At 43.1% G+C, this 27,620-nt stretch overlaps 1 long non-coding RNA gene across 1 annotated transcript in view; it reads right to left on the bottom strand.

Annotated features, from left to right (window-relative positions):
- Positions 1 to 23,594, bottom strand: part of LOC146820980 (uncharacterized) — a 116,105-nt gene extending 92,511 nt beyond the window's left edge. The window contains exon 1 of the long non-coding RNA XR_014963078.1: positions 23,488 to 23,594. This is a non-coding gene — a long non-coding RNA (uncharacterized LOC146820980). The remainder of the gene's footprint in view (positions 1 to 23,487) is intronic.
- Positions 23,595 to 27,620: the final 4,026 nt, after the last annotated feature.

Here is a 27,620-nt window from a genome sequence, read left to right as displayed (position 1 = left end):
AGCTGGTTGAGCCTTAATATAATCTTCGATATATAGCAGTTTCAGTTCTTTATGACAAACATACTGTGATGAGGAAATCGAAACTCCCAGGAGTCTCTGACAGAATCTATTTTCTTCACCCTGGATACTGTTGCACTTTGTAAAACCCCAAACCTCTGCGCCATATGTTGCAGTAGGGATACACACTGTGATTTAAAATGTTTGTTAAAGGCTAAAGCCACCTCTGTCTTTTTGGGTTGCGGAAGGCTGAAGATTGAGTTAATAGCATTTGAAAACTTTTTCCTGCTATGAGCCACATGATCAACCCAAGAACCATTTGCTGCAAATACCAGCCCCAGATAGGGAAAAGTGCTAGTGCAATGTAATCTTACGGAGTCTATGGTGAGTGTATTGATGGAGTACTTTTTCGGTCCACAAGCCATTAAAAATAATTTTTTTAAATTAGCGCGTAGATCTAAACCCGCTGATGGAACAACAACTCGTTTTTAAGAGACTTGCTTGAATTCAATTCACTCGTATTAACGTATTAACATGAAATACTAATTGTGTCTTGTGACTAATCATCACGAAATACATGAACATAAAAGGTAGAGAAGCTTGCATATGTGTTTACTAACCATTAATACGGATAGCGGACTAAACGCGGCTGTAACAGGGAAAAACTTTACTGCGCATGCGTCAATTGCATCTACGCAATGTGACGTCTAAATGCTTGGAGGGAATTTCCTGCGCATGAGCAGAACGCCTTAATATGGCGTCTTCAAGACCCACATGCATGGCACCTGCTTCGCAGTTTAGAAAACGCTCTATTTACTAAAAGATACTGCGAGGAAAGTACTAATAATTTAAGGGAAATTGAGTAGAGGTGGGTGGTATACAGTGAAACCATTTATTTTTTAAATTCATATTTTCTCTCTTTGACCTTTTCATTGGTTTGTATTTGGGCCTTCTCACCATGACTTGAGTGTTCTGAGTGAAAGTCGTCTGCGCATGTCAAACTGAGGCACATCCGGAAGGATGCCACCATATTTGAATCGCCGCCAAGGCCACAGACTGCTAAACCCTTGGAAACTAGAAGTCGAGAGTTCAACCGTTTAAGTCATATGGACATTGTTGATAATTTGTTGCTGATATGAATAAAATCCGACTGGGAAAATAAAATTGAATGTAAAATTAAGCGGATGGCTTTATGAACAAAAGAAGTGCTATGCCATCATGGGGGGGCGCTAGAGGGCGCACGGCAAGATGGCCGCACTGTAGTGCAGCTCCGCCGGCCGCCGTCATTATCCTTAAAATATCCTGCTCCTTATAAGCCATCCACACCGTTAAATGTGTGGCAGCTCATCTACAACAGCTGCGCATTGCTTTGGCAGTGTTTGAAGACGGTGGGCGCTACCTGCCAGGTGAGAACTGTGGGTGCCAGCATATCGCTCCGAGACAACATGGCGGCCTGGTGAAACAGATTGGGGAGTGCGGACCTCAGAGTGCGACTCGAGCGGCGCTTGAGTCCCTGGGGCACAACGCTACATATTGCTGCTGACACCGCAGGAGCTCCCGAGTGCCTGTCTCAGTCTACGTGCCCGGTACTGTTTGCTGCTGGGGGCCGGCGGGTGGTGGTGCCGTGAGTGTGGTTGAGCGCGCGGCGCTGGGACAGGCCTGCTGTGCCCGCTCGCAGCCGGCGCGACCCTGCTGTGCACCTGGCAGCCTTACCGTGGAGCATTGTGCTGGCGGCTCCTGTGACCTGGGATATCGGCTGAGTGACGCTGACCAGAGCTGTTTGATGGACGCCTGCTGCTGTGCGGGATCTGGAATCGTGGTGGGTCCGGACTGCTGGGTGTGTGCTGGGAGGCTGTGGCACCTCCTGTCCTGGCGGCCCGACTTTTGAAGGCATCCCGGAGCCGGTGCCCTGGAAGGGGCACCTCCCGGGTTGGAAGAATTGTGCTGCAACAGCGGCTGGCTGTCACAGAGGTTGGTGTGAGGGCTTGGGCCTGTTTATCCCTTCGGCCAGCGGTGAGTCTGCGGGACGAGTTGCTACTGGGGATTCTTACACATCGGGTTGACACATCAGCAGCGCATCACGACGTGGGTTGTTTAGCACGCTTGTTTGTGGTCATAAGGTGCATGGGAATTGGGGATCTGTGGTGATCGTCTCCCCCTAATTGACTTGATGGACAGCTCCATTGCCTGCTAAAGCCTGGTATTCACAACGCTGACACATCTCTTGCACATGGCTGTGGAAAAAGCGCTGTCAGCTATCCAGGAAAGCTTACAATCAATAGACGGAAAAATTGAGGCCCTCAATGGTCGTATGGATCATATATCGGCCAAGCTAGACAAGCAAGTAGTCAGGATTGGCGAAGCAGAGCAACAAATATAAAATACGGAAGATGGACTAGAACAGGTCATTACCAAAACTACTGTGAAGCTCCTAGCGATCATTCAAGCTAAAAACGAAGACATTGAAGCACGCTCGAGGTGCAACAACATTCACATTTTGGGCCTACCCGAATCCACAAATGTGGGGAAATTGGAAACGTACGTAGAAAACATGCTTCGTGACATCTGTGGTGCTGACAACCTCCCTGCCCTGCTCACAGTGGAGTGAGCCCACCACTCTCTGGCGGCTCGCCTGCCTCCGGGTGCTCCTCCCCGTCCAACCATTGCTCGCTTACTGAACTTCAGAGATAGGGATGCGGTGCTCCGCATCTCCCACCAAAACGGGACCATCACGTACCAGAGAAACACCCTGTCATTGTACCCCAACTTTACAGCGACGGTTCAAGCGGCAAGAAAGGAATTCCAACCAGTCAAAAAGATTCTAATTGCGGAGAATGTGCAGCACGCTATGCTCTACCCAGCCCGCCTCCGGATTGGCACTGATGACGGGGCCTGAGTGTTTCCTAACTCCAAGTAGGCCATGTATTATGCCAAGACTTTCCGCCGCAGGAAACAGGTTCCTGCAGATGCATCGGATCCCGAGGCTTGACGTGCATCACTCCCTCTCCAGGGCTCATCTCGCTGCCCATTCCACGGCCTGGCGGCCATTGAGATCACTGTTGTACTTGGTTCACTGACTGCTATGACTTGAAGCATCCGACTTATTAGAGGCTTCGCCTATACCACTGCAATATGTTGCTATTAAAGGTGATGAACATACAACTATGTTCCTTAAAGCTTTGGCCATCTTTGCAACCACTGTGAAAGTAATATTACAATGTCGGGTGCTGTCATTTCAAGCACACGTTTAGTGTTTTAGGGAGCACATGTTACTCGATGGCAGCCACCTCCCATGTCTACTAGGGAGTTGGATGTGCTGCGGCGTCCCCCAACGGGTGTTCCCCTTATCTGTCCTTATATTTGTTTCCACATGTTGGGATCGGTATTGTTTCGAGGGAATGGCTTTGGCACATTGGGTTTGCTAAAGTGGGTGGGGGGTTTAAATGTTGGAGTTATGGGGAATGTTCAATGTGATTGTACCAGAATGTCAGCCACGGAATACACTGTTGGCGTTACGATTTTACTACAAGATGCATACTGTGCTGGTGTTAATTTTCCTGGAATGCATTGATGGGCGATAACTGTATCTGTTTAACGTGGAATGTCCGAGAGCTGCATACTCCCAAAACAATTCGCCAGGTTTTTGCCTACTTGGATCGTCAAAGGATCCAGGTTGCTCTCCTACAGGACACACATCTGACCAAGATAACTGAATCTAAAATTGCCCTCAATTGGGCGGGGTACAAACTAGATTCCTCGTATTCTTCCTACGCCAGAGGGGTTATCACTATGGTTAAACGGGGTGTCCCATTTACGCCTATCAAAACGTACATAGACGATGAGGGGCGATATGCCATGGTCCATGGTAAAATTGGGGTCTCTCTAATTACTTTTATTAATGTATAAGGCCCATTGTGGATGAACCAGAGGTTTTTGCACATATATATGGCACGTTGCGAGACTGGCCAGAAGCAGCTATTGTGTGGGGTGGTGATCCCAACACCTACTTGGATCCTGCTTTAGATAAATCTAGACCACACGGGATTCAAACGCCCCAAGTGGCTCAAAGTATTAAAAGTGCTATGATGGAATTTGGACTGGTTGACGCTTGGAGGCTTCGAAATGGTACAGCGCGGGAGGGTACACATGCCACACCTGCTCTTCACAGTTGGTCCCGCTTGGACTATTGGCTTCTCAGTGAAGGGGCAAATGGGTGGGTCACTGACATTGCGGCTCTCTCACGCACGCTCTCCGATCACAACCCAGTGCGGCTCACTCTCAACATACCATCTACGGTCCATCACCCATTCACGTGGCGTTTCCGATCAGAGGCCCTCTTAGACCCCATATACTTTGATACCATTAGTAAAGCCAATCAACAATATTTCGATAACAACACTGGGACCGTAGAGAGCGCCACCACTCTCTGGGAAGCCTTCAAGGTGACCATCAGAGGGGTTTGCATTGGTACCACAGCGGGTATTTTAAATGACCTCAGGGGACAACTGGCGCAGAAAGAAGCCGCTCTGGTGGACCTGGAACGTTACTACACGATCAAACCCAGTGCAGATACGATCTCTCATATTCATGAGCTAGTCCTAGAATACAATGCCCTGGCAGAATCTGAAATTCGATATCTCTCACGTAGACATGTAGCCAGGGCATATGGGGTGGGTGGGCGGCCAGGCCGCAATCTAGTCGTTAAACTCCAACTTCGTGCCAACCATCATCACATATCTAAAATACTTGATACTCAGGGCGGGGAACATTACACTCCTCAGGAAATGGTGGACCAGTTTCGCACCTTCTATGCCAACATTTACACACCAAAAGGGACGACATCTGCTCCGGCCTTCAAGGAGTACTTAGCGAACATTGCTTGGGTGTGGCTGTCGGATAGCCACCGTGAGTATCTTAGTCAACCGATTGACGAATCGGATATAAAAGCGGCGATATGTGCCTAAAAAAGCACCCGGGCAGACGGCCTTACGGCGGAATTTTATAAAGCATAAGCTGATTTAATTACACCCCATCTGCTGGAAATGTACGCGAAGGTTCACGAATCTGGCATCTTGCCACCATCTCTTCATCAAGCGCTGATTATCACGTTGCTTAAGAAGGATAAATCACCCGACCTCTGTGAGTCTTATTGGCCTTTATCCCTGATCAATCTTGATGCTAAAATACTTGCCAAAATTCTGGCAACACTTCTCCAGCCTCTTATGTCCTGTTTGGTCCTCCCGGACCAATCTGGTTTTATGCCAGAAAGATCCATGTCCCATAACCTCAGAACCATATTTGCGATGTTTCATGTACTTTACCCAAACATGCATGCAGCTGCCGTAATGTTGGACGCAGCAAAAGCATTCGACTCAATAGAGTGGGGCTATATGTTTCAAACTTTGCAGGAATTTCCTTCTGTATATCTTCAATGGGTGAGGCTATTATACACTGACCCTTCTGCACAGGTGTGGTGGGGTGACTGACATCAGTACCATTCCCGATTGGTAGAGGCACCGGGCAGGGGTGCCCCCTGTTGCCGCTGCTGTTTGCCCTTGTACTGGAGCCCCTAGCCTGTGTGATCCGTCAGTGGCATAGGGAAACGGCCCTCAATTTTGTACACCGATCTGTTGGTAGAGAACCGCAACGGTACCTATCTCAGGTGTTGAGGGAATACATCAGATTTGGACTGATATCTGGTCTCACTATCAACTGGGACAAATCGGTGATAATACCGCTGACATTCATAACACCCCCCCCCCAGTATGGAATACCCATTGTGGTGGACTACTGATCCAGTTAAATACCTGTATGTCTGGGTGCATCGTGACCCCGAGGTTGTCATAAGGGAAAACTATGGCAGGGTGTGCACCTCCTTAGAGCAACAGGTCGATAAATGGTTAGCATTACCACTATCCTTGGCCGATCGCATTGCTGTTATTAAAATGGTTATCCTGCCATGCTTTTTATACTTTTTCTGTAATATCCCTTTAAAACGTACTAAATATTTTTTTAGAACCATGCGAACCTCGTTGTTTAGGTTGATATGCGGAGGTCAACAAGCTAGAGTAAGTTGGATACACTCATGCTCGATTACGCCAAGGGTGGATTCAGCGCACCGGATCCATATATGTACCACCTATGTGCACAGGCGCAGTATGCACACTACTGGTTCAGCCATCACACCTACACCCCACACGTGGCAGTGGAAGACGGCGACGCTCACCTGATCTCGCTACTTGGCATCATCACACACACACGTAGAGGCACGCCTAGACATGAAATTAACACAGTGGACACAACTATCAGAGCCTGGCAATAGGCAAACTGGCAGCTAAACTACCTATTTACGCACCGGCACTGCCATTAGCTCACCACGCTGCACTATCGGTGACACAAGAAAAAGGCCCTCTGCACTCACTAAGAGAGGCGGGTATTGACACCATGCAGGATGTCTATCCTGGCGGGAGTTTTATCACTTCAGAGGGGTTTCAGTACATCACCAACCCCACACCACTGTTCCTATTCACAGTACACAGACTCAGGCAAGCTATTAAAGCACACTACACTACATATCCATCGAAACCACCAAAGTTGCAGTTGCTGCAATTGCTGCTGGTTGCGCCCTCACGCCGCAGACTGGTCACCAGGCTATACAGAGTGGTGCGTGATGAAAGAGTCACTGGAGCAGATAGAAGCCTTACTCGATGGAATGATAGGCTGATGCCTCCGACTCACACCAACTGAATGGGGACACATATGCAACCTAACTAGCGCCCTTACGCCGAACGGAAATCTGCAAATTATACATTTTAAACATATCCATCAGATCTACCACATGCCTTTTAGACTACACAGGTGTGGGCTCCGTGATTCTAGCAATTGCAAGAGGTGCACCCAGTCAGACGGATTTCTGGCACCTAGCGTGGGATTGTCGATTGGTGTTCCACTATTGGGAAGAAGTTGTGAAACGTCCACAGGAAATGTCGGGGGCGATATTGAATTGTATGTCTGCTGTGCTATGTTCCACAACTGAAGGGTACCCTGGGTAGATTTGTGCGTATTGCATTATTGATGGCTAAGCGCCGAGTGGCTATTACCTGAGCGTGCACACTAGCCCCGAAAGCTGAGCATTGGATCAAGGATATGGTATATTGCAAAGAGAACCTTGAGTTGTATGCGGAGGAGTTACCAACATCATCCAAGCCCACGGACATTTGGGAACCGCTGCCCCAATATCTTCAGCAGCGTGTACAGGCCACTTCCCAGACTGTAATTGAATGATATAAGTATGTAATTATTTGTTCACCGGGTCGTTCTACAACACTGTTCCTGGTCAAGTCTTAAACATCACTGCTATTTCATACTGGGTCAATCACATTTTGTTTGTATGTTCTTAACTGTTTGAGCTGCCTTGCATGACAGCACCGCTGTATATTTCACTTTGAAAACTCAATAAAAAGATTACATCATGGTGTGATGACCTGGATGCCCCTTGTCTGTCCAATTAGAATTCACATTTTTATGATATTGCAACTTTAGGGGGTGGTACATGAATCCCAAAAGGTATAATTGGGGTGGTTTAGTTAGATAGATAGTATGGGCGTGTGTTGAAGAATGCCAGGATGCTGATGCTGTCGGAGTGATGCTGATGAAGAATCTATTGCAGAATTTCTTACTCTAAGCAATTGATAAGAAAGAAGATCGCAGAAGAATCTCGAGGAGTAAGACAGTGTCAGAGAGGGGTGCGACGAGTCGTCGGTTCTACAGAGGTCCACTATCCTGTCCTGAAGCCTTTGTCACCTGTCCTGTCCCAGGGGACCTTTACCAGCTCTTTGTCCAGGGAGTTGGTCTTCACACCATCTTGGGCAATATAAATTTGTATATTTCTATTGTAGTGCTCTCTCTATCCTCTCCTTTCTGAGCAAAGTCATTGCATTAATCTGAGAGTGTATTTGATTAATTGAATCTTCCTTCTTTATTTAATGGTGTCTGTGGTGTGCATTTGAGATGGTTCTCTCACATTTAAAATTTAGATAAAGGTTTTTAAAACTTCTTGTGTCTGTGCTTTATTTGCTTATAAATCAAAGTGAAGTTAAGGTCATGTGCATTTCACCATCAACTAGTTCCAACTAATTTGGTCCATCGACCAAATGGAAAGAACTTACTGATCAGTGAAAGGTTAGTTAGGATAAACAACTAATCTAAAGAAATTAATCCACTTATAAAATTTTTGAAGAAACTCCAGCGGTTTTACCAGATATTGTGTGTAGATATTTTGCTGGATCAGTTTTTTGGTAGCAGAGCTATGGTTATTATTGACTAGTTTGGTGATGAGTATTAACTTTTGATTATTGATTTATGTTTTAACAAGAAAAGTAAGCGTCTCGTTTTATGTTGCCTGGAAAATTCCCGGGAAAGGAATAGCGGGTGGTAAATGGAAGCCACACTGCAGTGAGGTTACTCGTCTGTGGGAATAGCACTGAGAAACTATGCAGGACTGGCAGTGTTAAATTAGGGACTATTTTGTGCAAAAGTGAGAGTGATTGATAGCAGAGAGTTCGCTGGTGAAACTTTGGTCTTATATCTCCTAGTAAGGGTAACACCGAAGGAGTAGCAGGTTCTTCCGAGCTTGAATGAAGGGTAAGCAGAAGGTTTTACTCGCAGTGTAGGGTAAGCGGAATGTTTTACTCACAGAGCATGAAGAGTAAGCGGAAGGTTTTACTCGCAGTGGAAAGAAATAATCTATCCTTTGGTTTTAGTGGAACAGGCAGAGTAGCGAATGTTTTTATGTTGTTACTAATAAAGAATTTAATGAAAAGTATTGAGAAATACGTTTTTGTATTACCTTGTGAAGGGAGGGTCAGTCGCTGGAGTTGTACTGACGTCACAATAGGCCGCGCTAGGATTGGTCAAACCACAAGTGTGAGCCAGATTCTGATTGGTTGGGAAGTAGAAGCCGCGCTGGGATGTGACGGAGAAAAATTGTATGTGGAATTCTGATTTGGCTATTGTAGGGAGTCACCCAGATAAACGATTTCAAGGGTTTGTGGACTACAATTTTATATATCGGCCCTTACCCAAATTGTATATAGAAGAGAGGAAAATGCCATTAATAAAAAGAATTGAGAATTTCTTTAAGAAAGATAAGCCAGTGTTGACTAGAGAGGGACATTTTAACTAAAAATCCTCCACCGAATCAGGAAGGGACCAGTGGAGTAGTTACTCCAAGTGCACCAGTATTGGTAACACCCTTAGTTCCTCAAATTTTACATGATAATTCAATAAATAGAGTACTCCAATAGAAAGAAAAGGAAGTTCTGAATAAAAACAAGGAAGAATTGATAAAGAAAATAAATCAGATGAAGTTGCATGCAGAAGCCCTGACAGTACCAGTGACTATAGGTCCTGTTATACCATTATTTGGAAATAAAATGAATGTTCCAACTCCTCAAACTATACCTATCCCTGTGGGTGAATCTCAAAAAGAAATAGTAGTAACAGAAGATCAAGTCAGTGAATGCAGCTCAGTTGTTTCTTTAATGGACCACCCTATAAGAGAGCCAGTGACTGAAACCCCAAAAAGAGTTTTACCTGATTATTTGAAAGAAAGAGAGTCAATGGCACCTTCAGGATCTAAAAGAACAACAGCAGTCACTCCCGAAGATTTGGAAAGGTGGGCACAGGGAATAGAAAGACTAAGTTCAGTCCCAAAGATTCTAGACATTTATAAATTAAAAGTGGAATTGGAAGAAATGATTGTTGGAAATGTGGGAATAGGGAGATTGAATGATTACAATGAAGAAGAGTTGTTGTTTATATGTAGAATTATTACGAGAAATGCAAAGGTGTATCATGAGAAGTTGATGGAAATAGCTGACGAGATTGGAGTAGATATAGGGAAATCTAAAGTGTTTCAAAAGCCATATCGAGTGAAATTTACAGACAAGGATTTGGAAAATATGAATTGTCTGGTAGAAAGCTGCAGGTAAAAGAGTTAATGAACATTTTGCAGAAATGGGGAGACATTGACAAATGGAAAACTAGGTGGACAAGAAAGAAGGCGGAAGCACAAGCCGAGGAAGCATCAACATCTGCTTTCTTAATGAAAAACTCAGAGAAGGTAGAAAGGTTGTGTACCATGAGAGACGTTCCTGGTGGTGGATATGTTCATGTTCCATGGCGCAGACAGGATATTTTGTCATTTACAAATGATTTTCCAAAATTGAGGGAAAAACCAGTGGAGCGGTACAAACAGGTTGAAAGGGTTGTGAAGGTATTGAAGGTTTTGTTGAAAGACCTGGATGGTTTGTTTGACATCGTAGTGCCTGCAGATTTGTGGACAGAGTACAAAATCACAGTTGATTGGCCGAGTGAGGAGTATGCTAGAGATTCGAAGGCAGGAGCACCCTCAGATGAGGTGATGAAGAAATATCATCAAGTAATCACCTTCTTGAAAGGAAAGATTCCTCCTAAAGAAACAGATTGGGTACAGATAGACAGAACAACTCAAGAAACAAATGAGTCTGTACATGCCTACTATGAGAGGCTGTTACAAGTATTCAAGCAGTATAGCAGGTTTGAAAATATTGGTGATAAGGACATGGGACATTTTGTGTATCGGTTTCTGTATGGGTTGAAACCAGAGATTAGTCAGATGATTCAGCAGCATATGCATTGCTGGTAAAGCAAAAGCATTGATGATATCTTAAAGTACACCAAATACTGTGGCGACGACATTGAGGCCAGGCATAAAAAGTTAAAGGAGAAAATGATGTGGGCTCAAGTGAAATTGGCAGAACAGCGGGAATTAAAATTAAATGCACAGACTGACAAAGAGCCGAACAAAAGGGATCAGGGAACGAGTGGTGGTAAATGGAGAGGTTGAATGAATAGAGAGGAAGCGAAAAAGAAATGTCCTTGTCATGGATGCGGAAAGCTTGGACATTGGAAGAATGTGTGTAAGAGTATTCAAAATAATAATGGGTCAAATCAAAATTTAAATCCACAAACGCAGAATGAAGGGGTTGTTAATCAGCCACAGCAGGTAGTTAATCCACAGTATCAGGTGCCATCAGCTCCTATGCCAAGCTTTGTGAGCCATCAAAAGCACACTGCAGACGCCGGATTTCCAGGAAGAAGTGGTAAGAAAAATTCTGTGATTTCACAATATATTTTGAAAAGTAGCGAGAGCGATACCGATGATCAATGACGGTGCCTGAGAGGGGAGGAAGAGGGGTGCGTACTTGGCGCATCCTTGCGGGTAGATCAGTCAGGTCCATTTATTGATGGGAAAGTGGAAGGTAATTACATCACTTTTCTGTTGGTTACTGGTGCTACCCGTTCTACTGTGAAAACAGCAGACATCCCAAACCTGCCCCTCTCGGGAGATTGCATCCAAGTCGTAGGTGTTTCGAACCAGCAAATTAAAACCCCACTTACAAAGCCAATGGAAGTGCACATAGGTAATTTTAAAGACATGCATAGATTCATAGTTTGCGATTCCAGTCCTGTAAATCTATTAGGTAGGGACTTATTGTGCAAAATGAACTGCACAATCTATTGCATACCGGATGGTGTTGCTTTCCAAACACCAGATGAAGATATTATTTATAAAGTAATGCTTGCCAAGCAAGGTACCGAAGTGAATGAAATGTTTTCCTTGATGACTCCAAATGAATTACCAGAAGAGTTGAAAACTACAGTGAACCCAGAAGTGTAGGATTTTACAGGAAAAGAAATTGGATTGATGGCAAATGTAGATCCAGTGAAGGTGACAGTGAAAGAAGGTGCAGTCTATCCAAATACCCGACAATAAAAAATGAGTCTAGAAGTAAGCGCAGGAGTTGCTCAAGAAATTGAGAGAATGATAGAACAAGGCATTTTAAAAGAAATAATGAGTAGTCCTTGTAATTTGCCCATAATAGGACTTAAAAAGCCTAGTGGAAAGTACAGAGTAGTACAGGATTTACAAAAAATAAATAAAACTGTGATGCCTTGTTGTCCAGTCGTACCAAATCCTGCAGTGATTCTATATCAGATACCTTGGAATGCAGGCTGGTTTACAGTAATTGATTAATGCCAAGCCTTTTTCTCTATTCCATTGCATCCAGATAGTCAGTATCTGTTTGCCTTTAAATTTGATGACCGTGTCTTGGCATGGTGCGAGTTCCTCAAGGGTATACAGAGAGCCCCTCGATCTTTAATCAGATCCTGAAAAAGTGTTTGGGAACACTAGTCATGCCACCAAACTCAGTTCTAGTACAGTATTTCAATGACCTATTAGTTGCATCAAAGACTCGTGAAGACTGTGTCACTGACTCAATTGAATTACTGAACCATTTGGCAGAAGGAGGACACAAAGTGTCACCAGAGAAATTGCAGTTTTGCCAACAAGGAGTGAAGTATTTAGGCCACAAATTAGAAAGAGTCAGAAAGGTAACTCCAGAAAGAATAAAGATAATCAAACAGATGTCACTACCTCACACCCAAAGGGAAATGAGAATATTTCTGGGAGTAGTTGGGTACTGTAGGCAGTGAATTATGGGGTTCTCCCTATTAGCCAAAACATTAATTCAGATGACCCGGAGATGTGCAAAAGACCCAATTGTTTGGACTGATGAATGTGTTGAAGCATTTATAAAATTACGAGATTGCCTGTGTGAGGCCCCTGCTTTAGGCATGCCTAATTATACGAAAGAATTTGCATTATTTTGTTGTGAGAGGGAAAGTTTTGCACTTTCAATTTTGACTCAAAGGCATGGAATGAGCCAACGTCCAGTAGCTTATTTTTCTGCTACTTTGGACCCTGTGGCTTCAGCTCTACCTGGCTGCTTAAAAGCAGTTGCTGCTACTTGTTTGAGCCTAGAGCAAAGTGAATCAGTTGCGATGGGACATTCAGTTAAGGTTTTCATCCCACATTCAGTTGAGATTCTTTTAACAAGAACTCAAACTCAGCACCTTACTCCCAGTAGGATGACTAAATATGAGAGAGTGATTCTGGGAGCAGAAAATGTGACAGTAGTAAGGTGTATAATACTGAACCCAGCCACCCTATTACCAGACCTCTATTGTGAAGAAGTGAAAGATGAAGTGGATCATTATTGTTTGGATGTGACTGAAATGTGTACAAAGCCCTGTCCTGACATTAGGGAGGAGCTCCTGAAAGAGCCAGATCATAAACTTGAGATTTGAGGGAGGAGGACTCAATGCAGCTTATGCAGTTTGCAAACTTTCAGAAGTAATTGAAGCATCCCATTTACCAGGAGTCAAGTCTGCACAAGTAGCCGAATTGATGGCCTTAATTAAGGCAAGCAAATTTGGGAAAAATTGGCGAATAACCATATTTACAGACAGTCAATATGGTTTCAGGATTGTGCACAACTACGGCCAAATTTGGCTGCAGAGGGGATTTCCGACTTCCTCAGGATCTCCGATTAGAAATGGGAAAATTGTGAAAGAATTATTGGATTCAATTGCCAAAAGAAGTAGCAGTGGTCAAGTGTACTGCTCACCAGTCAGGATATGACAATATAGCAGCCGGTAACCGATATGCTGACCAAATTGCTAAATATTGTGCCTAAACTAGTATGGCACTTAATCGGAAAATTGAAACAAGTGAAAACAGATGCCAACTAATTTTTTTCTCAGCTCCAGAAACATGGGCTGAAGTGAGACAATTACAGGATGAGGTTGAGGTGAGAGAAAGCGAAATCTGGATGAAAGCAGGTTGTGCTAGAAGAGCAGAAGACGATGTGTGGGTTTATCCTGATGGCAGACCAGTTATGTCAGATTGCCTACTCTCCCCAATGACCTGAATGTACCATGGTAACACTCATGTAGGTAGGGATGCCATGATTAGACTATTCAGACAAAATTGGTATAATCCAAAGTTCAGGGTAGTCGCAGAGAGCCTCTGCCAGAGATGCTTCATTTGTCAGCAGCAGAACCCAGGCAGGAAAACAGTAGTCAGTTGGGGAAAAATTGGAAAGGCGGAAGGTCCATTTGTGAGACTGCAGCTCGACTTCATAGAATTGCCACAGTGTAGAGGAATGAAGTATGTCCTTGTCATAGTGTGTTTGTTTTCACGATGGGTGTAGGCATATCCCACTAGGAGAAATGATGGTCTCACAGTTGCTAAATTATTGTTGAGGGAGCTCATTCCTCGATTTGGTTTCTCAGTGACTTTGGAATCAGATAGATGACCTTACTTTAATAATGAAATACTTTGATTGATCTGTGAAGCATTAAAAATTGATCAGAAACTGCACTGTGCATACCGCCCAGAGGCTTCTGGAGTGGTTGAACAAATGAATGGCACGATCAAGTCAAGACTGGATAAAATGTGTGCATCCACATCATTGTCATGGCCAGATGCATTGCTTCTGGTGTTGATGGGACTCTGAAGTATTCCTGACAGGAAAACCGGACTAAGTCCCCATGAGGTCATCATGGGAAGGGCAATGAGACACACATTTATTCATGGAAACAAATTGATAAGTATAAATGATGATTTGGTACTGGACTATTGCAAGGGATTGGTTGACCTAGTGCATTCTGTCTCTCACCAGGTTGGAGAAGACACAGTTGCCAGGCAGCTAACGCAAACACATGATTTGAATCCTGGAGATTGGGTGGTAGTGAAGAAACACGCCAGAAAGACGTGCCTAGAACCCAGGTGGGATGAGCCTCACCAAGTCATACTGGTCACTACTACAGCAGTAAAGTGTGCAGGGTTACCCAATTGGATACATGCTAGCCATACCAAACAGGTTCCTGAACCTTCTGATGAAGAACTGACTGAATCAGTTGAAGTAGCTGAAGGTTGTGAAGTCGAAGAATCTAGAGTGATAGATTCCAAAATAGTAGACTTGGAACAACCGAGCACAAGTCAGGAGGGATGGATACCAGAAATTGATAACCCTGATGTTATTGTCCAAATAAGAAGCAGAACACGATTAAAAAGACAGGACAGTAGTGAGGATCAGATAGGTGTAGATGAACACGCTCAGGAAGAAGAAAATAAAGCAACCACAGGACCTGATCAGGAACAGCTAGGGAAAGGAAAACACACTCAGGTAGAGGTGACTGAAACTGGTCACAATTTTGAGAGGGGACAGATAGCAGAGGAAGAACACGGTCAGGCAGCAGCAAAGCAAATTGCAATAAGACCTGATCAGGACCAGTTAGGAAGAGAAGAATAAGTTTGGGCAGAAGAAGAAAAGCAAGTTGAAGACAGACCCAAACAGGACCAGCTAGAAGAAGAACATGTTAAGGCGGATGAGATAATAATAAAAAGACCTGAACAGGAACAGATAGAGAGTGATTCAATGGGAAAAGAACAGATTGTGCCAAGACCCTCTGAAAATAAAAGAACATTGGATAAAGACGAAGAGGGTGAAAGTGCAGTACAAATAAAAAGAGCCAGAAAAGGTGATAACTGGCCAGGAGGAGTGAAAAGACTGAAATATGTTCTGAAAAGAATAATAGAAAGACCAGAACAAGTGAATGAGATCTCAAGTCAAACTCGGACAAGACAAAAGAAAGAGAGAAACCTACAAAGAAGTCCAAGATTAAAAATTCTGATTAATAAATACCAAGGCCCTGAGTGAACCTACGTCATATTAGAAGAATTTGAGAATCTGGACATAAGTGAGAAATCTGAAAACCAGAATCCCACACAGATTAAATAAAAAGAGTAAGACTTCCTTAAGTTAAAATCTGAAATTCCTGGTGCCAAAAGTAAGAGGAGAAATCATCTTCTCTGAGCAAAATGGCAAGAAATAGAGTCACTGAGCAACCAAAACGAAGTTTTATACGGAGATGTTGTATGCGTGTATATACAGTCCTATATTAGTGATACTAATATGGTTATTCTTAACCGTAGCAGTTCCTTTACTTATGATAACAAATAAGAAGAATGACACAGATACTAATGAAAATACAGCTACATTTAAAGGAGATAGGGTAGAATTACAAGCAGTGGATGAAACAATTTTCCATCACACAGTAACAGATAATGACACATCATTAAATGTCTTCACAAAGTTATTAATCCAATATGTTGACACAATGGAAATTAGTGATTTTTATATTTGTATGACATTACCAGCTTCAGTATCAGGAGTACCATACCACCACATACCACTAACATATGGCATTTCATGTAGTGTATTAGCAAGTCTGTTTTACTCAACTGGGAAGTTACAGTATTATTATTCAAACTTGGATGTAGTATTTTCAGAACTTCCTATTCGAAGGAACATGAATCCAGTACATAGTGCGCAGAGTGCACAATTCATGGGTGAATTCTTCCTTACAATGAAGTCTACAGATTTAGTTAAAGCACAAAAGAATAACTTAACTTGCACATTACGAGAAGAAGAAAATGTATTTTTGAATTTAGTTGAAGAAAGATGGCAGGAATTCCAAAAGAATGCTGCTGAACAGAAAACACATGTACCAACATGGGCTGAAAGGGAGGGAATTCATACCTCTGGCAAGGCTCATGCTGCGATGTCCCTGGATTTTGTAAAGAAAGGGAAGACCTGCATTCATAGATTAAAGACAGATTATAATAACATATTTATTGGTTCCAGTGTCTGTGAACATAACTTCCTAATTTTGGGAGGTTGGGGACTTAAAGGAGGAACTGGTCCGGTATTTCCTGGGATTTACTATGTGTGTGGTAATAATGCTTCCTTTAAGCTACCTGCACAATGGTACGGAAGCTGCTACCTGGGGATTGTATTTCCTAAAATGTATCATATTAAAAGAATCACTGGAAGCAATGAAAACACTAATGGACTAACACGAAGGAAAAGGGCTAGTTTTTCTGAAATAGTGGCTGATATATTTAGTGCATTGATACCTTCAGTGGGAGTCATAATAAATTCACGTATAATTTGTCAATTGTCAACAGTAGTTGATCGTCTATTGACGGATACTGCTGGGGGTTTCTTGATGATTAATACAGAAACGGTTGCGATTAGATCAATGGTTTTACAAAATCATCTTGCACTTGACATCTTATTAGTGCAAGACGGCGGAGTCTGTGGAAGGTTGAAAGTCCAACATTGTTGCACTTACATTCCAGACAAAAGTAAAGAAATTTAGAGGGTTCATTAAGAGTATTACCAAAATTCACGAAAATTTGAAACCACTGGAGGTTGACAGTGTTTGGGGAAAAATAACCAAAAGTATAACTTCAATAGGGACTTGGTTTACTAATATAGGAAAAGGACTTCTAGGTAAAATAATCCTGCCCTTATTTGGTGTGACAATATTAGTATCAACAATAATGGTTTGGTGTAGATGCTGTAGAAGAAGAAAAAATTATTAAATAAATGGAAAGGGGAGGAAAAGAAAGAGGGAAAACGAAGAAATAGAATTAGAAGAGATGAAAGGCAAGATCTATAAAAAGATGAGAGATTTTGAGAACAAAGGGGAAGAAGCAGGCCCGGACTGGCCGTAGCGGGCACCGGGCAATCCCCCGGTGCGCCGCACAGGTGGGGGCCGGTTTTGGGCCCGTGGGGGCCGTTTTTTTTACAGGGCCGTTTTTTGCAGCATAGCTGCAAAATCGACCCTGTAACAAAACCGGCCGAAAACCGGCCCTGGCAAAGAGCTCGGCGGCACCCTCAAGCCCCGGGGGGGCCGGCCGAGCACTTTGCCAGAGCCGGTTTTGGTTCCCAGTCCGGCCCTGGGAAGAAGAAAAAGTGAAAGACAAAATAGAACTTGGGGAATACTGAAGCTGGCATCTGTTTTGGGATGGGTATTTTATGATGGCACAAAATGCCATCAGAGAGGGGAATGATGGAGCAAGGACTCGTTTTTAAGAGACTTGGTTGAATTCAATTCACTCGTATTACCATGAAATACTAATTGTGTCTTGTGACTAATCATCACGAAATACATAAACATATAAGGTAGAGAAGCTTGCATATGTGTTTACTAACCATTAATACGGATAGCGGACTAAACGCAGCTGCAACAGGGAAAAACTTTACTGTGCATGCGTCAATTGCATCTACGCAATGTGACATCTAACGGCTTGGAGGGAATTTTCTGCGCGTCAGCAGAACACATTAATATGGCGTCTTCAAGACCCACATGCATAGCACTTGCTTCGCAGTTTAGAAAACGCTCTATTTACTAAAAGCTAATGCAGGGAAAGTACTAATAATTTAAGGGAAATAGAGTAGAGGTGGGTGGTATACAGTGAAACCATTTATTGTGGAAATTAATATTTTCTCTCTTTGACCTTTTCATTAGTTCGTATTTGGGCCTTCTCACCGTGTCTTGAGTGTTCTGAGTGAAAGTCGTCTGCACATGTCCAACCGAGGCACATACGAAAGAATGACACCATATTTGAAGCGCCACCAAGGCCACAGACTGCTAAACCCTGGGAAACTAGAAGTCGAGAGTTTAACCGTTTAAGACATATGGACATTGTTGATAATTTGTTGCCGATATGAATACAATCCGACTGGGAAAATAAAATTGAATGTAAAATTAAGGGGATTAATTTATGAACAAAAGAAGTGCTATGCCATCATGGTATGATGACCTGAAAGCCCCTTGCCTGTCCAATTAGAATTCGTATTTTTACGATATTGCAACTTTAAGGGGTGGTAAATGAATCCCAAAAGGTATAATTGGGGTGGTTTAGTTAGTTAGGTAGATGGTATGGGCGTGTGTTTGAGAATGCAAGGATGCTGATGCTGTTGGAGTGATGCTGATGAAGAATCTATTGCAGAATTTCTTACTCTAAGCAATTGATTAGAAAGAAGGTCACAGAAGAATCTCGGGGAGGAAGAGAGTGCCACAGAGGGGTGCTATGAGTCGTCGGTTCTAGAGAGGTCCACTATCCTGACCTGATTCCTGTCCTGAAGCCTTTGTCACCTGTCCTGTCCCAGGGGACCTTTACCAGCTCTTTGGCCTGGGAGTTGGTCTTCACACCATCTTGGGTAATATAAATTTGTATATTTCTGATGTACTGCTCTCTCTATCCTCTCCTTCCTCAGCAAAGTCATTGCATTGATCTGAGAGCGTATTTGATTAATTGAATCTTCCTTCCTTGTTTGATGGTGTCTGTGGTGTGCATTTGAGATGGTTCACTCACATTTATAATGTAGATAAAGCTTTTTAAAACTTCTTGTGTCTGTGCTTAATTTGCCTATAAATCAAAGTGAAGTTAAGGTCATGTGCATTTCACCATCAACTAGTTCCAACTAATCTGGTCCATCGACCAAATGGAAAGTATTTACTGATCAGTGAAAGGTTAGTTAGGATAAACAGCTAATCTAAAGAAATTAATCAACTTATAACATTTTTGAAGAAACTCCAGCGGTTTTACCAGATATTGTGTGTAGATGTTTTGATGGGCCCAGGAGAGTATATGGTATTGGAGTATCTGTTGTTGGTGCACCGCTGGATCACCGCCATAAAATCTACAGAGCCCTGTACTAAAGTACATAGGGCGTTAGGTGTGCGGCCCATTAAGACCGCATCATCCGCATACAGTAGGGCGGGGAGTATATTGCAGTTAATTCTAGGAACATCAATAGTAAGTTTTGCCAGTGATTTATGTAAGTCATTAATATATAAAATAAAAAGGAGGGGGGCCAGTACACTCTCCTGCCTGACCCCTCTGCCGATGTTGTTGTCTTTCGATACCTCCCCAGCCCTACTGATCCTCACCCGGGCATTCAGGCCCGATGCAAATTGGCTAAAAAATGAACTAAAACCTCGTCCAAGCCATATTTAAAAAGAATAGACCATAATCGTGACCTGTTAACGTAGTCAAAGGCTGAGGTAAGATCCATAAAAGCCAGATAGACAGGAGATTTTTGGGCTATAGTATATTTAATAATCAAGTTAAGGTTTAGCCACTGTTTGGCTGTACCTATTTTACTTCTAAACCCTAACTGACAAGGTTGTAAGATATGGTCTACCTCAGCCCATGTCCTTATCTTATTGTACAGGATCCTCTCTAAAATTTTCAGTGAATTATCGAACAGAAAGATTGGTCTATAACCGCTTGGATTGGATTGGTCACCCTTTTTAAAAATAGGTACAATAATTCTAGAAGACCATGTGCTTGGAATCGTAACATTGGTTGAATTATTAAAAACATGTAATAAAAGGGGCGCCCAGAACTCAGGTTTGTTTTTAATGAGATCAATGGGCAGCCCATCAGGGCCAGGTGCTTTGTTCCCCAAACTCTGTTGAATGGCGTCCTCCACTTCTGACAGGGATATCTGAATCCTAGTAGCAGCTTGGTATTCATATGGATCCTCATTTTGAGTTGGCTCGCTGGTTATGTTACAACTAATGGGAGTCAGTGAGTGTCCCATATACCTCATATCTTTAACTGCGGCCCAGAAGCCATTCCCATTCTTTAATATGGCAGCACATGCAAGGTTATCCCAGCGCTCTTTTGTAATTTCATCCTTTCGTAGCCTAGTAACTACCTTATATTGTTGTTTCAGATATTAAATGAGAGCCGGGTCTCTGGGGCTCTTTATGAGTGCCTTACGAAGCTCTCTATTTGCTGCGGAGCAATTTCTATTAAACCATCTTGGGCCAGCGTGTGTATTCACTATGGGTCTCGATAGCATGAGTTTAATACCCTCACAGAATTGAACAAAGGCACCAATTGCCTCGGGATTATGATATTTTAGTGACAGTCATGTGTCGATAAGTGGCGAGTGTTCTCTTACCATATTGAGGAACAAATCATTATTATCTATACCTCGTCAAACTAATCTTAAGTTATCTTTGCAGGGCAATAGGTTACATGCACCACACTCTTTGGCATAAATTGGTTTAGGGGCAATTCTCAATATTATTTTGATGGGATTATGGTCACCTTGAACAGTTGGTATAACCTCAGCTTCTAGCAAGGAGTCTTTTAAGGTAGCGGAAATAAATATAGAATCAATGGTAGAAGCACAGCCCCTGTCTCTATATGTTGGCTCAACATGCTTGTCCTTACAGGGGTACTGCAGCAATTTCCATAACATTAAGTAAATTGTGGTTTCATAGGTGATCCAATAATTCTATCCCCATATTACATGGAGGCATGTTAGTGAAAAAATCCATCACTAATTCATTTTCCCTGGAAATCCTAATGTTAAAATCACCCCCTAAACAAATACCGGCAAGATTGTTGAAACCCTTGTGATTTTGTAGGGTTAGAATGAATTTGAACAAATTAATGAAATTCATGTTAGGTATGGTGTGGAAGTCATTGTTATAAAAATTAATTAGGCAAATAGAGACCCCCCCTTGTGTAAATCAAATCCTGAAACTTATCATTTTTAGTATCAAGAGCCTTTGTGCTGCCTCCGGCGGAGATGTTGACCCAAATAGAAAGTCAGTCAAACGGGCGGCCTGCCTTATGGGTAGGGACAACAGTATTGAAACATTCAAACCCTTCTCAGTGTAAATCTTGTGTAGCCCAGGTTTCCTGTAGCATAGGATGTCCTGTTTTTGGACTATTTCTACCAAGTCTGGTGAATTTATTTTAGATGCCAGACCGGCGTCAATCCAACGTAATATATTTAGGTTTGAGTCAGTAGCAAGCAAAGTTGGAGTACAATGCCCACAGGGCGGTTGCTCATTTAATACGGGCGTGATCTCATTTGATACCAGGGGGGATAACAGTCAGTCCTGGTTATTCAAGCCAGCCAATGGTAAAAACCTATTCTGCATGGTTACAGAGAAAACATCATTGGTTTTTAACCCCATGGTTGGTTAATAGAAGTAACCCAGTGGCAATGAACAAATGTGGGTTAAGTTAATAGTGTTTACCTCCTGTACCATCAGTAATGATCATATCATTGATGGGTTTCGGAAGTTAATAACTATACAGTTCCCCTCGATGTTCTTTGAAGACGGCCCTACCCAGCCTACTCTGCGTACCATGATAATGTTGTTTAAGTTTTTCACACTAAACCCTTTATGTTTTGACAGTCAATCAGCTCTTTTGTTACGCAGTTGGTCCCATGACTCTACTTGATTTTTCCTGAGGGGGGGTACCCCTGCCCGGACCAGAACAAAGGGGCATGATGCCAGTGGTAAACTCAATACCTCCCTGCTAGCCTGCGTGATTTCTGTTCTCTCGGGGTCTAAAACCTCTGCTCGGGGCTTAGCACCCCCTGGGTTTACTCTATCTAGGATGCTCCTAAGTGCGCTACAAGGGTCTAAGGGCTGTGTGGGGCAATAATTGGCAGGCAACCAACACCACAAGCATTGGAGGAGATTTCCTGCATTGTGATGGTCTCTGATTAAAAAAATTCTTTAACTTTTCTACAAGTGCCACAGGACCCGATGGGTGGGGTGGGTGGTATGAGAATCTGTAGATTACAATTGGATACACTGTTAGATACACCATTAATTGGCAAATTAAGATCCAGCCCCTCAGAAGTAACAGGCTTGATGGTTATAAGTTGTGAACTTAGCCTGTTTGACAAAGTATCCAAACGATCTAAGCGCTTCCAAAGGGCGGTAAAGTTCTTAACAATTAAGCCTTTAACCCCTTCGCCGCGGCGGGAATTCCGCCGCGGCGCTGGGGGGGTTTGGGGGCATTGCGGTGGCGCCGTGCTCATGACGGAACCACTCCGTCATGAGTCACGGTTGAGCTGTGCTCATGACGGAGTGGTTCCGTCATGACTCTGCCCACGGCGCTAATCGCCCGCACAGGCGGGGAATTAGCGCCGCGTAGGCGGAGCGGCCGCCAACGGCCGCAGCATGACGGAACCACTCCGTCATGAGCACACGGCACCCGTGGCTCATGACGGAGTGGTTCCGTCATGAGCAGGGAAGGGGTTAATACGTCCAAATACAGTGTCCACAATAAAGTCAATAAAGGTGTCATCATGGCTACTACAGTTAGAAAAGGGGAGTACAACGTCAGTTTGGGTGCAGATGGATCGGCTCAATTCTTTAATTGGAGTAGTTTCTATGGTCTCAACATCCTGAGTGGGTGGTGGGGCCTGTATCCATGAACTCATGATGGTGCGAGATGAACTAGCACAAGGTGGTTGTTTCCTCTTTGAGAAAATGGGTTCAGTCAACTTCCTTTTACGTTTGGCCCCTAAGGCTGCAGGAGTTGTAGACGGATCCACATTTAATAAAGATACAGCAGTACTTTCGCCATTACAAGTCTCATTGAGGAGGTCCTCATTGTTATAACTGGATCCTAAGCATGATAGAGTACTCAGGGCGGTGGCCTTCATGTTGCAGAGCGAAGGGAGGGCAACTAAATTAGTTGAGGTCGCCCCCTATAGCAGGACCGGCCTGAGGTGCCTCAACTCCAATGGACAGGCACCTCTCAGTTATTACAATCTCATTGGCAACTATGTTAGCTGACCTCTCGAGCATACTTTCTATGCTTGTAGTGACAAGCCGGAGGGGTAATGTCCCTATGCGTTTCCCCATCATCAAAATTGAGGCAGATTTATCTTTTTCAAAAATGATGGCACTAACCTCGGCAGTCTTCTCCGTTAGCAGATGTTAGGGGTGGCCCAGCCCTGCCTCTTCCGGGTGCAGATTGGCCCCCAAGCCCGGGCATGCCTGCGCGCGTCCCACGCTGCAGGAGCCCTATGTAGTTTTTAAGCATCTCCTGGCGCGTCTCGGCAGCAGCTGCGGCGTCCCTGCCACTGAGCTTGCTGGGAGGTGTAGTCTCCTACCTCCCAGCAGCCGTGAAGAAAAAATAGTGGCAGCGTCGGCGGGGGAATGAGCACACGGGCTCTGCTGGCTCCCCTGTGGTGGCGGCTGAAGGCTGGACCGGGCTCCTATTTATATTTTCCAGGAATGTTTTGTTCCAGACAAAAAAGCAAAAACAAAGGACCCACTCTGGTGGTCTATCAATTTTTGTTTCTAGAAAAGTGACATGTTTTTTCAGTTGATTAACGAGGTCAGATTGCCTGACTATTACGAATGTCTTTCGTAACAGGTGCAGGCTTACTTCCTTTCATTCCATATAGTATTTTTAATATTTCTCCCACAAAGATGAAAAAAGGGAGTGCTTTTCAGCACTTATCAGACAAATTATTGCAGTTAAAGCCAACAACAAGGCTTTCTCCAGAATACCGGAGATTGTAGCACCAAGTTGCTCTGGGGCGATTATAAAAAGGATTTAGCAGCTGCATATGACAAGGTCTTCAACATTTCTCCCAATCACTACCCCATCTAACATGAAGACAAACCTGGCAAAATTACATTAAATTCGTTACACAGTTTGGGATTAGGAGTGATCAGTGGCAAATTCCCCAGTGATATTCCTCTGCGTTTTTCTCACATTTCCACCAAAGGTTTGCAGTTCTGGACTACACAATATCAGATGAGCTTCTCATTTATTTTATTTTCTTAAAATTTTGCCTCTTGCTGACAGTGATCATTTTCTGCCAAGTATTTCTACCATCCATGTGTACTCTTGAAAATCCTATGAAACAATGAAAAGTGAGAATATTACATGGGACCTTTCCACCAAGGTGTCATCCCATTTCTTGACCAAGAAGAAGGGCCCTTTGCACCCTCCACTTACACATTCATTGCTAATCAGACAGTCATTGGTACTATAGACACTTAAAGAGAATGAAACACTCTTTTCGTCTGAGTATCAAAAGATACTATAGGGCACATGATATTATGGCACTGAAAATGAAAGGTAAACAACATCGGTGTAGGAAGTAGTGTAGAAGGCAAAAACTGAAGCAAAGAGGTGGCTAAATTTGTTCACGGTGTTCGAAAAACTGTGATTTTGGAAAATTATATTAATCGCTTTGAAAATCAAGATGCAAATTGGGTTGTTAATTTCATATCTGTCCCTTGTCGTTTGAACTTTATTGGATCTTAATACATGACCGATGAGACACCTCAGAATCTCAGAAGGAAATCTGATTTAGAGTGCCGAAAGACCACTATTGGCACTGTTTTAAGAGTATCTGGAGAAGGCTATTTCCACTGAAAGGGTCCTTAATTGTTTGCTTTGTACAAGTGTGAGTGTGTGTGTGTGGTGTGTGTGTGGGGGCGGGGGGGTTGGCAGGACCTAAGGGATCCTGGCAAAGGATTTTGAAACTGAGACCAGCTTATGGGTAACATGATGCACATCTCTGTGCAATTTTTATTCCTTCTCCAAAACAGGAAGTTGTTTGTACATAGGGCTTCAAATGGAGGCAGCCATCTTGGTTTTTGCCCATGTTCTTGTTGGCGAGAAGCAGATGTAATCAACTGCCATCTATCGACTTCCTGACATTGAATTCCTAAACAAAGACATCTATAGCAAGATGGCTACCAGTAGACTCAGGAAGTATAGGCTTACTAGAACTAGGTGTTGCAGAAAAGGTTGTAAAACACCATGATCGTTATTCAGTCATTTAATGACGAAATCACCTTCTAAGTCTAGAACTCGACTGTAGGAGCAGAAAGCAATACCAATGCTGTCTCTTTGTACCCTAGAGATGCTGAAGATGCGTGGGAAAAATACCGTGTTCTGAAGCAGTAAGTGTGTGAATTAGTTGCAAAACACTGCAGAGAATCTCTAGCAACTGGGTCTGGTCCTGCACCACAATGGTATTTGAAACCATGGGAGGAGAAGATGTATGGAATCTTGGACCTATCAGGGATGGAGGGGATTTCTGGAGGATTGGAATGTGGACGGACACAGAAGGAATTTGGTAAGTGTCCATAATCCAAAATAAAAAATGCACAGCTATGTAGCAAGAGATGTTGATGTGTATGATGAATCTTTAGCCTCTAATATCATAGATATATTGTCCTTTGCACACCCGCCAATGGTTTGAAAGACTGGAACTCGGATCTTTCTGGACAGAACCTGACTCGCTGGTGGCTACTTCCAAGCTGCAGCTAAAAAAACATTATTGGGAGTATATCCCCACCAGTCTTTTTTGTAGCTCCTCCCTTGGTAGGCTGACAGACCAATTCCTATCTACTAAGGATTGTCCCACTAAGGAGTCTTTTCTTGACCTCCTGCTCCAGCAATTAGCAGAAACCCTATATGAAAAATGACACTACAACACATTAGAACTGGGGTCATTCATAGCACTATGGAGCTCTAAAAGGAGTGCTGTTTATTCACCTGTTTGCACCTTATGTCCGCGATCTGCAAATGAAACTATACACCATGTGCTATTTTTCTGTCCAACATATGCAAAGCCTAGACGGAAATGTATATGCCCACTGTACAAGTATCATGGGTTTCGGAGATACCTGGAGGCAACGAGAATGTTGAAGAACGATATATCCATTTACACTGTTTTTACTCTTAGTAAGTTTTTATTCATGGCTGAGCTTATAAGGAAAGCTAAAGGTCTTGAATTTTTGATCAGGAGAAATTGGTTGCTTCCACTGGCTGATTGTATTACACATGAATGTACTTGTTACTCCTTGCTGTGTTACGAGAATTGTTTTATAATTTTTATGAAAGGTTTTAAGGGATTTTAAATGGTCTTAACAATCTCGAAACATTGTACTTAAATGATTGTTTTATAGTCTGTAAGTTTTAAGGAATCAATTTACCAAAATAAACTTTAATCATCATGAACATATTGCCCTTTGTAGGTCTGGCAGTATCCAATAGCATGACTGGTATAGAAGTATATGTATAATCTTATGACTTAAATTGCTTTTTACACAACTGTATTAATGCATTGTTTTATAAAGTATCAATCTGAATGACTTAGAGCCACTTGCCACAGTATATAGCATATGGTAGTCTCAGGTCACAACAGCCATTGTGTAACTTCACTGTTCATAACAGCATTGTGCTCTTTCAGCAGGAGCTCATCCCAGTGGCGGCTGGTAGGTTTTTGAGGGAGAGGGGTGGACCGGACACACACATGCACACATAACAATCACAGTCATGCATTCACTCACGCGCGCACGCACACAGAAACGTATCCATTCACAAGACTCTTTACCAAACATTCATACATACACGCACGCACCGAACATTAATTTAAAAGAAAACACATGCTTACCTGCAGCCAGCTCTGTCTCGGAGGTTTCAGGAGGCCTGGGACTGCTGCCTTCCCTCATTGGCTGACTTAAGGTCAGCCAATGAGAGAAGGCAGCAGTCCCAACGTCATCACAGAAAGGTATGGGGTCAGGTGAGACTGCTGACCCACAAATATCCTACAGTGGCAGGAAGCACGATGGGTATGTGTTTTTTGTAACATTTTAAAATGGAATTTAAATAATATATCAAGGCACTGCCATATTTACATCAATGTATAAAATAATAAATTACATGATTTAACCAACGGCAAAATCAGACCTATTTCCTTTGACAATTCAATTAAAATGACTTTTGCTGTGACAATTTGAAAGTGTATTTAGAGGAAGGGTTATGCATCCTTTATAACGGACATAAACATTTTTATGGCAATTGCCTCAAAGCTTTCAGCTCCACAGATCCCATGCAGAGAAGATAGTGCTGTTGGTTTTAGGCCACAAATAGATAAACATCCAGCAACTGTGGATGGGAAATCGAGGCTAGGCAAGAAAATGTTAGTGCTAACAACCTCGGTAGTCAAATAAACACCACGTGAACCAATGGCAGCTAAGGCATCAAAAAGCATGGGTGGTGAAGTATCTGC

This window comes from Triturus cristatus, chromosome 6 (genome assembly GCF_964204655.1).
Source record: "Triturus cristatus chromosome 6, aTriCri1.1, whole genome shotgun sequence".
NCBI lineage: Eukaryota > Metazoa > Chordata > Amphibia > Caudata > Salamandridae > Triturus > Triturus cristatus.
This window is presented reverse-complemented; position numbering and strand designations above follow the sequence as displayed.